Source organism: Bombina bombina, chromosome 9 (assembly GCF_027579735.1).
Source record: "Bombina bombina isolate aBomBom1 chromosome 9, aBomBom1.pri, whole genome shotgun sequence".
NCBI lineage: Eukaryota > Metazoa > Chordata > Amphibia > Anura > Bombinatoridae > Bombina > Bombina bombina.
This window is the reverse complement of record NC_069507.1, coordinates 144,669,614-144,683,099: the sequence shown is the minus strand read 5'-3', so window position 1 is coordinate 144,683,099 and position 13,486 is coordinate 144,669,614.

Sequence of the window (13,486 nt, the reverse complement as noted above, 5' to 3'; positions counted from 1 at the left end):
CGATAATTCCTGGACAGAAGGTAGTTTAGTTAAGGGTACAAAATGAGCCAATCTGGAAAACCGATCCACCACAACCCAGATAACTGTATGGTGGTCAGAAGGAGGGAGGTCCACAATGAAGTCAATTGTTATGTGTGCCCATGGTTGTTTGGGAATGGATAATGGTTGGAGCAAGCCAGAAGGCAAGGATTAGGGAGTTTTGTTGGCAGCACAAGTTGTGCAGGCTTTCACATAATCCTGAGCGTCAGACTTCATAGTAGGCCACCATACATGTTGGGAAAGACGCTTATAAGTCCTAGTCAAACCAGGATGTCATGAGAGTTTACTATCATGAGCCCAGGATAGCACAGGAGTGCATAGGTTCAGAGGTACAAAAAAGATATTGGAAGCCACGGGGGCTTCAGGAGGTTTACTAGACTGGGCACGTTGCAGTCTTTAAAGAAGGGTGGTATTCAGTTGAGCAACCACACAGGAAGGAGGTATGATGTGTTCAATAGGAGCTTCAGAGGAATCACTTGAGTGAGGAAACTGATGGGAAAGGGCGTCAGCCTTCTTGTTTTTGGTCCCAGGAAGATAAGAGACCACAAAGTTGAAACAGGAAAAGAACAAGGCCCACCTGACGGGAAAAGAACTAGGCCCACCTGGCTTGTCGAGGATTGAGTTGATGAGCAGTCTCTAGGTAGGTCAGATTCTTGTGGTCGGTGAGAATCTGAATGGGATTGGCTGTGCCTTCTAACCAATAATGCCATTCAGTCAAGACCATCTAAATGGCTATGAGTTCACAATTACCCACATCGTAATTCCTCTCTGCAGGAATAAAGCGTTTGGAGAAAAAGGCTACAGGGTGCGACTTGGAGGTTAAAGAATCACTTTGGGTTAGAACTGCTCCAGCCCCTATCTCCTCTAAAGTGAACTGTAGGTCAGGATCAGGATGGCAGTGCACCAGAGCAGAACAGAAAGCCCTTTTTAGATGAGAGAAGGCATTTATGGCTTCAGGAGGCCAATGTTTACAGTCTTTGTTCCGTTTTGTCAATTCAGTGAGTGGAGCGACTGTTTGAGAAAAGTTCTTTATAAACTTGCGGTAATAATTGGAGAACCCCAATAATCTCTGTAATTCCTTTAATGAAGTAGGTTAAGGCCATTCTAAAACTGTGATGAGTTTAGCAGGATCCATGGCAAAACCTTCCATCGAGATGACATAACCAAGGAACTGGATCTGAACTTGGTCTCTGAGATGTTGAAGTACCTGTCTCACGTGTTTATGATGCTCCTCCAGAGTGGAAGAGAAAATAAGGATGTCATCCAGGTAGACAATGACAATGCGATTGAGGAGGTCATGGAAGACATCGTTGACAAATGCCTGGAAGACTGCAGGGGCGTTACATAGCCCAAAGGGCATTACAAGGTATTCGTAATACCTTGATCTTGTGTTGAAGGCGGTCTTCCATTCGTGGCCTGGGAAGATATGAATAAGATTGTATGCCCCACGTAAGTCCAGCTTGGTAAAGAAGCGAGCATTCTGGAGTGAGTCATACAGTTCAGTGATCAACGTAATGGGATAGCGATTCTTGATAGTTATGTTGTTCAAGGCCCTGTAGTCGATACAGGGTCTGAGCCCACCATCCTTCTTACTGACAAAAAAGAAGCCTGCCCCAGTAGGAGAGGAGGAAGTTAGAATTAAACCTTTAGCTAGGTTCTCTTGGATGTACTCCTCTATGGATTTTGGTTCAGCTTTGGAGAGTAAATAAGTCATCCCTTTAGGAAGCAGGGCTTCGGGAAAGAGGTCAATTTTGCAGTCATAAGGACGGTGGGGTAGCAGCACGTCAGCTGCTTTCTTCTGAAACGAATGTGCAAAGTCCATTTATACTGAGGGAAGGTTTGAAGGAGTCTGTATACTGGCTATGGGGATGCAGAGCAGAGGATTGAGTTAAGCAAGGCAGGAGTAGAAACAGGAGGTACCCCAGGAGGCCAGTTGTCATTCAGCCCAGTCAAACTTTGGATTGTGTATACGAAGCCAAGGAAGACAGGCTGTGTTGGGGAATGAATGACCTTGAACTTAAGCTGTTCGGTATGAAGGACTCCCACAGTTAGGGTTAGGAGTTCTGACTAAAAATGGATCAACCCAGAACCAAGGAGGGTGCCAACCAGAGTAGTCATTTTGAGACAATGTCTTTTCTGTAGGAGAGGCAAGCCAGCTTAAATCATAAAACGGTGATCCAGAAAGTTTCCAGCTGCCCTTGAATCAATGAAGGCTTGAGTGTGGATAGTATTCTGAAGGAAGGTAAGGGTAACAGGTACCAGAATCCGAGAGGAGTGAGGGGATTTAGTAGTGATAATGCTTAGAGGTACCCAAGTGTTATCCTCTACGCATTGGCTTTTACTGGCCGAATGTCACAATTCTTTAGCTGGTGGGAGTTAGAACCACAATAAAAACATAGTCTCAATCTCCTTCTCTGTCTTTCAGACTCTGTAGGTTTTAAAGAGGAGAGATCCATGGGTTCCTCTACTTGTGTAACTGATGATGATGAAGGGATAGAGGATACTGCAGAAACCAGACGAATAGAAGGATGGGAGGGAAGGACCCTCCGAGTTCTGTCTCTCTCGGCTTGTCACTCCTGGAAGGGAGAGTCCAGACTGATACAAAGTGTTATAAAGTCATCCAAAGAAAAAGGAATATCATGATAAGTGAGTTCATCTTTTATGCCTTCATGCAGACCCCTCCTAAAGGCTGCATTGAGAGCACTGCCATCCCAAGTGGTCTTGAATGCCAAGGTGCGAAACTCAATTACAAATTGTGACACAGTTCTATTGCCATGGTGCAGACCCAGGAGAGAAACTTCTACAGCAGAGGTACGACTAGAAGTCCTAAACACAGAAGAAGAAGAAGTGCAGAAATTAACGCATCAGCATCGTTCAGGAGTGGAGCATTCTGTTCCAAAAATAAGAGAGACCCAGGCTAGGGGCTTTTCTTTCAATAAGGAAATGATTGGTGAGACTGAAAGGTGTGAGGATCGTTACGGAAGTGCAGCCTGCACTGGTTAAGAAAACCTCTACAATCAGTAGTGCCTTCACATTTGTCAGGCAATGGTATCCGGGGAATACTTCCAGAAGCAGGGAAGAAGGCGCAGTACTAGGAGCAGAGACTGGCGGTACAACAGGAGAGGTATTCCTCGCTGCAACTAGTGAAGAGAGTTGAGCGATTATAGCCTCTAGTTTGGAATCTAAACTCTGCAACTGTGTGGTATGGGTTCCCAACATCTGTCCTTGAAGAAAAACTGCTCTTGCTACCTCATTTGGCTCCATGACCCAAGTATAATGTAATGCTCGTGGGATAGTCCACTATCAGACCGAACTCGGCCAGTAGTCTTCTTATCCCAGCGTCTAGCCAGAATGATTTCCAGAGCAGAGAAAGTTTGCAAGATGCGGTAAGTAGTACTCACTATAGGCAGGATAGTCTTTGACGACAACAGGCGGGGAATCAGAGGAAGGTGGTTCAAGGGTAAACCACTAGAATCGTCAGGCAGGCAGGGTTTGGCAACAGTAAGGCAGTCCAAAGGTAAACCACTAGAATAGGCAGGCATGGTTTGGCCATGGTAAGGCAGTCCAAAGGTGAACCACTAGAATGGTCAGACAGACAGGGTTTGGCAACGGTAAAGCAGAGTCCATTAATAGTGAGGCAATCCAGTACATTAGGGGTTAAGCAAGCAGAGTAGTCAGACAAGCTGAGTCATCAACAGTAAGGCAATCCAGTACTTTAGGGGTTAAGCAAGCAGAGTAGTCAGACAGGCAGAGTTCAGTAACGTTATGGCAATCCAGAATACAGTAATAACAATCACACCTAGGAGCACACAAAGCAACACCTATACTTGGACAGTGAAGGTAGAAAAGTGAGCAACTTACATAGGCACAGGATTAGCGCCACAGGAGATCCTCACCGGCTTCAGAGTGAGAGGAGCATGCGGCGATGACGTCACCGCCGCACGCAACAGGAGCCGACACAGCCCTTGACAATGAGCAGGGAAGCAGGCGCCGTCCCCCTAGCAATGGCTAGAGCAGCGCGGTGTGACATTATTATTGTTTCTCTTGTGGTTGAAAGAACTGAATCAATTTCTTTATTAATTTAAGAGGGGGTAGACCCACTCCAAAAAGCAAATCCTCATTTATTTTAGCCTGGTCTTAATTCATTCTTCATCTGAAACTATTCTACGTACTCTAAAAAGCTGACTACGAGGCAAAGATTTTAAAAGCGCGCTGTCATGGTATAAAAGTCTTCTTCCTGAACAAATCAATTTTCAATGATCCAACAATCTTAATAACCTTAGTGTCTAGAAATTCTAAACTTTCTTCACTCCAGGTCATTTCACTCCAGTGGCTCCATATTGAATAAACAATCTGTTGGAAAATACACATTTTTCTTCTTAAATATTCATATAAATATTAGCGTAATTGGGGGTGGCATTGGAACCCATGTCGGTACCCTAAATCTGCAAATAATAATCATCTTGAAATAAGAAAGAATTATAATAAAGAATTATCTCTAACATCTGTAGGAAAAAAACTCACCTGCACTGACTTATGACAGCCTCTGAGCCAAATATTGCCCTCACAGCACCCATACCACTCTCATGAGTAATGAAAGTTAATAGACATTTTTACATCAAGACTAAATAAAATAAATGTATTTGATGGTAAATCCAAAGAATTAATTTTCTGTAGAAAATCACCAGTATCTTAACAAAATAGTTAGACAACTCCACATAAGGTCTTAAAATACAGTCTAAAAAAATAGGAACATTAGTGAAAATGGACCCAGTGCTAGCAACAATGGGACGCCCTGGGGGAGGTTAAATCCTTATGGATTTTGGGGAGATTGTATATATCAGGGGTACAGTATGATCTATATTTCAAAATTTAAACACATCCTTGTCAATTCAATTATTCTGTAAAGCTACCTGAGCGAGCCTCTTGATCTCTTTCTGTATATCCAATATGGGATTACCCTTTAACTTTTTATATACATTTTCCACACTTAATTGTTGTTTAATCTCATTAATATAGTATATTTTATCCAAAATATCGCAGCCTCTCCCTTGTCAGCTCTTTTTAAAATATCAGATCTATTTTGAAGGGACCATAAGGCCCTAACATCAAGAATCAAAATTATTTTTTATTTAAAGGGACATTATCTCTTTTTACATTTAAACCTATAATTTATCAACATCATGTTTAACCAAACAAACAAATGTTTCAACACTATGGCTAGACTGAGAAGGCACAAATGTACTCTTATCACAAAGCCCCAACTGCTGCAAGTGTAACACATCTTAATTACCATCAAATATCACTCCCAAGGTAATGAAATTCAGTGTATTATTTGGAAGCATTGGTGGGTTCTATCTATGTGTAATCCTGAGGATCCGGAGTTTCAAAATCCCCCTATTCCTGCATACAAACAGTTAAAGAAGATGTTGGCTCTAACAAGAAGTCTGGTTTAGGTTACATAACCTCTAAGAATAAAGATGTTTCCCATGTTTGGGTTGCCCTTGTTATAGTAACAAGATTAAGGGGTCTGCCTTTTATCGTCCCAGCACTGGTAAAAAAATACCCTTTTCTGGTATATTTTACCTGTCAAACTCAGTTTGTCATCTATATGGTTAAATGACTGTGAGGGTGGGGTTATGTAGGTGAAACAACTAGATGTATTTAGGATAGAATTGTTGAACAAAAGAGTAGAATTTTGGCTAAAAACCACATGGCACCAATAGCTCACTAGCTAAGATGTAAAATTATTGATTTTGCCCCAAAACCATGTAGAGGTGGTGACAGAGAGCTTATGTTGAAACAATGTGAATCATTTTGGATTCATGAGTTAGGGACTTTAGGATTAAATATAGATTGGGATTTATCAATTTTTCTGTAGACGTACACCTAGATTACGAGTTTTGCATTAGAAGCTGTGCGGTGCTAACGAGCAGTTTATGCTCACCGCTCACTTACAGACAGCGCTGGTATTACGGGTTTTTACAAACCCGGCATTAACCGCAAAAAAAGTGAGCAAAGAGCAAAATTTTGCTCCACATATCACCTCAATACCAGCACTGCTTACGTTAGCGGTGAGCTGGTAAAATGTGCTCGTGCACGATTTCCCAATAGGAGTCAATGGGGGAGAGCTGGCTGAAAAAAACCTAACACCTGCAAAAAAGCAGCGTAAAGCTCCTAATGCAGCCCCATTGATTCCTATGGGGAAATAAAAGTTATGTCTACACCTAACACCCTAACATGAACACCGAGTCTAAACACCCCTAATCTTACACTTATTAACTCCTAATCTGCCGCCCCCGACATCGCCGACACCTGCATTATATTATTAACCCCTAATCTGCCGCTCCGGACACCGCCGCCACCGACATTATAGTTATGAACCCCTAATCTGCTGCCCCCAACATCACCGAACCCTACATTATATTTATTAACCCCTAATCTGCCGCTCCCAATGTCGCTGCAACCTAACTACATTTATTAACCCCTAATCTGCCGCCCACGTCGCCACCACTATAATAAAGTTATTAACCCCTAAACTTAAGTCTAACCCTAACGCCTCTTAACTTAAATAAATCTAAATAAAATTACTACAATTAACTAAATAATTCCTATTTAAAACTAAATACTTACCTATAAAATAAACCCTAAGCTAGCTACAATATAACAAATAGTTACATTGTATCTATCTTAGGGTTTATTTTTATTTTACAGGCAAGTTTGTATTTATTTTAACTAGGTAGAATAGTTATTAAATAGTTATTAACTATTTACTAACTACCTAGTTAAAATAAAGACACATTTACCTGTAAAATAAAACCTAACCTAAGTTACACTAACACCTAACACTACACTAGGGAGGGAGTCCATCTTCAAGACATCCAACGCGGAGCATTCTCTTCATCCGGAGTCTTCTTACTAAATGACGGTACCTTTAAGTGACGTCATCCAAGATGGCGTCCCTTCAATTTCGATTGGCTGATAGAATACCCCCCCCCAATCAGCAATCAGCCAATAGGATTGAGCTTGCATTCTATTAGCTGATTGGAACAGCCAATAGAATGCCAGCTCAATCCTATTGGCTGATTGGATCAGCCAATAGGATTGAACTTCAATCCTATTGGCTGATTACATCAGCCAATAGGATTTTTTCTACCTTAATTCCGATTGGCTGATAGAATACCCCCCCCCATTAGGGGTTAAGACGTCTCACGGTAGGGTGATCTTCAAGGGGTTAGTGTTAGGTTTTTTTAAGGGGGGATTGGGTGGGTTTTAGAGTAGGGTTGGTTGTGTGGGTGGTGGGTTTTAATGTTGGGGGGGGGGGTATTTGTACTTTTTCTTTTACAGGTAAAAGAGCTGATTACTTTGGGGCAATGCCCCGCAAAAGGCCCTTTTAAGGGCTATTTGTAATTTAGTGTAGGGTAGGGCTTTTTTTTATTTTGGGGGCTTTTTTATTTTGTTAGGGGGATTAGAGTAGGTGTAATTAGTTTAAAAATCTTGTAATTATTTTATTATTTTCTGTAATTTAGTGTGGGGGGTTCGTACTTTAGATAATTTTATTTCATTGTAATTAATTATACTTAATTTAGTTATTTTTTTTAATTATAGTGTAGTGTTAGGTGTTAGTGTAACTTAGGTTAGGTTTTATTTTACAGGTAAATTTGTCTTTATTTTAACTAGGTAGTTATTAAATAGTTAATAACTATTTAATAACTATTCTACCTAGTTAAAATAAATACAAAGTTGCCTGTAAAATAAAAATAAACCCTAAGATAGATACAATGTAACTATTAGTTATATTGTAGCTAGTTTAGGGTTTATTTTATAGGTAAGTATTTAGTTTTAAATAGGAATTATTTAGGTAATTGTAGTAATTTTATTTAGATTTATTGTAATTATATTTAAGTTAGGGGGGTTAGGGTTAGACTTAGGTTTAGGGGTTAATACATTTAATATAGTGGCGGCGATGTTGGGGGCAGCAGATTAGGGGTTAATAAATGTAGGTAGGTGGCGGCGATGTTAAGGACGGCAGATTAGGGGTTAATAATATTTAACTAGTGTTTGCGATGCGGGAGTGCGGCGGTTTAGGGGTTAATATATTTATTATAGTGGCGGCGATGTCCGGTTCGGCAGATTAGGGGTTAAAATATTTATTTTAGTGTTTGCGATGTGGGGGGCCTCGGTTTAGGGGTTAATAGGTAGTTTATGGGTGTTAGTGTACTTTTTAGCACTTTAGTTAAGAGTTTTATGCTACGGCATTGTAGTGTAAAACTCTTAACTACTGATTTTAAAATACGGTACTAGGCTTGACAGGAGAGGGTCTAGCGCTCACTTTGGTCAGACTCGTAATACCGGCGCTATGCAAGTCCCATTGAAAAAAGAGGATACGCAATTGACGTAAGTGGATTTGCGGTATTTCCGAGTCTGGCCAAAAAAGTGAGTGGTACACCTGTACCTTCAAGACTCTAGAGTCTTTAGAGACTTTAATACCAGCGGGCGTTAAAAAGCAGCGTTGGGACCTCAACGCTGCTTTTTAAGGCTAACGCATGACTCGTAATCTAGCCAATAATTTTGTATAAATATATTTGAACATTTTTGTAAATAGTGCTTCTTTAGAGAGTGAGATAGAAAATGATATACTGATTAAAGTAAGAACACTATGCCCCTTTGTAAAGTAAACATTAAGGAGTTAATAGGTTGAAACATTTTTGGTGCCATCTAGTAGTGTAAATGTATGTCAAGTTGATTTGTAAAAGTTTGATGTATAGCATGACTAAGGGAGCAATCCCAAAACATTGCTACACTTTTTTTTATATGCATATTTAAATAAACAAACTTTTTACTGATACTTTGTTGGTGTTGGAAGTAGTAACCTTAAATCGTGTGTGTGCCTTTCTTGTGTTGATTCTATCTTTTTGAGACCATGAAGCATGCAGAGCTGGAGACCAGGAACACAACAGCTCCTGCAGAGATCTGGACAAAACTGCTGAAACTAGGGAAAAAGGCAGGAGAGCTGCAGAGAACAGAAACTCAGAGCACTTGATAAGTCCTCAAAAAGGCATTTTGGACAAAGCTTTTTGGAAATGATATTGAACACATGCAAAACACTCTGAAATGGTGTCAGGGTGCCAGGAATCAGACTGAGACGAGAAGTGCAAAAATAATCACACCTTTATTAATAACAAAAAAATAATAAAAAGTCCACAAGTCAAATAACAAGCCAGGAGTGAAAACCAGAGCTGGTAGTCAGACGCGCCGAGTCAGGAGCCAAAGCGAATATTCAGACGAGCCGGAATCAGGAACAAGGAAAACAGCAGAGTCTGGAACAAGCCAGGGATCAGGAACCAGGAAGGACGTCAGACAGCCAGGTTATACACAGGAACTCTCACAAACAGGTCTGAGACAACGCAAAGGCAAAGCATGCTGAACAGAGGCCCTTTAAATAATAAGTGATGACATCACAATTCTGAGACTGCATCCTGTCTCACACAGATGATGCACACCAGTCTGGCCATACAAGAAAGTGCAGGAAATGAGCTGCATCCCCCACAATGCACCATAGTCAGCAAGAGAGGTGAGTAAAATGGCTGCCAGCAGCACATGGCAAACAAAACAGGGAAAAAACCCTGACAGTACCCTCCCCTCAACGACCACTCCCCCGTGGGAGGACAAAAAGCTTATTGGGGAAACGTGCATGTAAGGCACGGAGGAGAGCGGGAGCATAAACATCAGAGGAGGGAACACAAGAATGCTCCTCCGGACCGTAGCCCCTCCAGTGAACCAAATACTGTACACGGCCCCTGGACATATGAAAGTCAATAATGCTGCTGACCTCATACTCCTCATGGTTGTCAACAAAGATAGGACAGGGACGAGGCAACACAGTGGTAAACCGATTACAAACCAATGGTTTCAAGACGGAGACATGAAAAACATTGGAGATACGCATTGCAGGAGGAAGGTCAAGAGCGTAGGCCACAGGATTGACCCGTCGGAGTATTCGAAAAGGACCAACATAACGGGGAGCCAGTTTATTGGAAGGCACATGAAGATTCAAGTTGCAGGAGGACAGCCAAACTCACTCACCAACCTGGTAGGAAGGCGCGGGCAAACGCCTACGATCAGCCTGGAACTTTTGGCGCTGCATAGAACGATGAAGGCAATCCTGAATCTGCACCCACGTGGAACGGAGTTGCCGGTGATGCTCCTCCAAAGCCGGAATACCCTGAGACATGAATGAATCGGGCAACAAGGATAGTTGAAACCCATAATTCGCCATGAACGGGGATAACTTGGAGGAAGCATTAATAGCACTATTATGAGCAAACTCTGCCCAAGGTAACAGTTCAGACCAATTATTGTGGTGATCTGATACATAGCAATGGAGGAACTGTTTCAGAGCTTGATTAGACCGTTCCGCAGCCCCATTGGATTGAGGGTGATATGCCGAGGAGAAAAAAAGCTGGATCCCCATTTGAGCACAAAAGGAACGCCAAAATCTGGAGACAAACTGGCTACCCTGGTCCGACACTATCTCCTTGGGTAACCCATGTAAACGGAAGACCTCCCGGGCAAAAATTGAAGCAAGCTCCTGAGCGGTAGGCAGCTTCATCAAGGGAATGCAATGTGACATTTTAGAAAAACGGTCAACCACCATAAGGATAACAGTATTGCCATTGGAAACAGGGAGCTCGACAATGAAGTCCATGGAAAGATGTGTCCAAGGACGCTCACCATTAGCAATAGGTTGAAGAAGACCCACAGGAGGACGTCGAGGAGTCTTATTCTGTGCACAAACTGAGCAGGAGGCAACATAGTGATATCCAAATTAGTGGAAACAGCACACCTGTATCTTTCTTTAATGGGGCACGGAGTGACAGACTTGCCAAGTCTCCTCAATATCCAAAAAATTCAAAGAACTCCAGCCACCATCTTCAATAAAAGACCATTATTCTTTCATATGTAGGGTCCCAGCAATATATACAACGTTTCAAGCCTGCACTAGGCTCTTAGTCATGTACACTTTAATTATACAGGTTCCTGCCTTTTATACCTGCACCTGTTGTCCATTATTAACCCATTCAATGAAAACATAACTGTTGCAACAGCGGCATCTTGTGGATGCAAATCATAGTGCATCAATGTTTATTTCTTATGTTTTATAAATGGAATAGGTAAGTGACATCTGTATATAAATGTTAAAAACAACAACATAAAACCTATATATACAATTAAAAGAGGAGCATAAAAATCTGACCAACTACAATAATGCCATAGCATTTGGGAGCTAGTATACAGAGTAAATATTAAACAATATAGAGAGGGGCAAATATTTGAAATTCCAATTCCAGTTTACACCTTCTACTACCCATAGTGTTACAACCTATATGAATCTAGTTCAGAGAGAAATTAACATTTTTCTTAAAAAAGAAACAAAGAAAAAATTGATACAGAAGAACAAAAAAGATAAGTTAGCAATTCAGTCACTAAGAGACAACACTGACATAATCATAAAAGAGGCGGACAAGGACGGGGCTGTAGTTGTTCTTAACAGGACAGATTACATAGAAGAAATTGAACGTCAACTAGCAGATGATCAGGTATATGAAAAACTACCTAGGGACCGTACTGGTCAGATTAACAAAGAAATAGAGAATATCTTGCAATTAGCGGTTAAGAGGGACATTATTTCAGAGAAATTTAGGAATGCTTTATTTGAGAAAAATCCTATTAGACCCGTGATTTACGTTTTACCCAAAATTCACAAAGCTATAAATAAACCTCCTGGGTGTCCAATTGTGGCCGGAATAGGCTCTGTATTTTCAAATATTTCTGTCTTTTTAGACAAGGTATTACAGCCTTTAATACAAAAAAACTACTTCCTATGTAAAAGATACTAATGATTTTTTGTCTAAACTTAAAAATTTGGGGCATGTTGGTGACAAGTGCATATTATTCACTTTAGATGTTTCCAGCTTGTATACCTCTGTCAGGCATACAAGTGGGATTGCAGCAGTAGAAAACATCTTAAAAACTGATAGCAATTATACTCAAAAAGAAATTGGGTTTTTGATAGATTTGCTTACCATAATATTGCATCAAAATTACTTTTTGTTTATGGATTCTTATTATCTTCAGAAACAGGGGACGGCAATGGGCTCCAACGCCGCCCCCACATACGTCAACATTTTCATGAATAGTTTTGAGGAACACTTTGTGTACCCCAATGCTTTGTTCCAACTCTATGGTGCCTCCTGGTGGAGGTACATTGATGATGTGTTTGGCGTGTGGGGGGGCGACGTTGGAAGCCTTTTATCATTTGTACAAGATCTAAATTGCTCAGTGAAGGGGCTTAAATTCAGTTTGAACATGAGTGAAGTAGGTATAGAGTACTTGGACACATATGTTTATAAAAAAAAGTGTTTTTTTGGAAACTGATTTGTATACAAAAAAAAACTGACAAAATAATGTATTACAATATGGTAGTTGCCATCCTTTTAATATCTTTAAGTCAATACCTAAGAGCCAATTCACTAGAGTAAAAAGGATTGTCTCGGATAGTGATAAATGTAAGCAAAGACTAGAAGAGATGGCGTATAAATTCATTGCCAGAAAGTATCCTAGAAAATTAATAGCAGAACAACTTGCAATTGTGGAAGATGAGCCTAGACAAAGTAAAAAACTAGAACGTAAAAAGGGAGAAAATAGTGTAATATTTGTAACGCAACATAATAGGTTTAGTCAAGAAATTGCTGGTGTTTTAAGAAAGCACTAGCATATAATAAGGGAGTGCAATCCACAGGTTGAAGAATTTAAAGAGAAGCCTATGATCGCATATAAAAGGAATAAGAGTATTAAAGACTTAATTGTCCATACTGACATAGGTACGGGTAAGAAAAATGTACAGTTAACAATAGGTAGTAGCAACAATGGATGCTATCCATGCTTGAACTGCAGTCATTGCAGCTCTATGATAAAGGGTAAAAGCTTTTATCATCCAATCAGTGGAAAGAGGTTTGCAATAAATAGATACTTCACATGTAGAACAACTTTTGCTATTTATATGATTAAATGTCCGTGTGGACTTATTTATATTGGTGAGACCTGCAGGGAGGTAAGGGAGAGGATAACAGAACATAATTCTAACATAAGATGTAAAAACAAAGAAGCTCCAGTGTCCTCTCACTTCCTCTCTGCAGGTCACAATATCAGTCAACTTAGATTCCTAGTCATAGATCAGGTGATTAAACCAAGGAGGGGGGCGATAGAGAACATCTCCTCAAAGTTAGGGAGATGTTCTGGATACATAAATTAGACTCTTTAACCCCCAAGGGTTTGAATAAGGACTTTGACTGGATCTATTCTACTAACTTCCACAGTATATATAAATAGGCCTGGAAGAATTAATTTAATGTAGAATTTGGGTAAAAAGTTATTTTGGTCACAG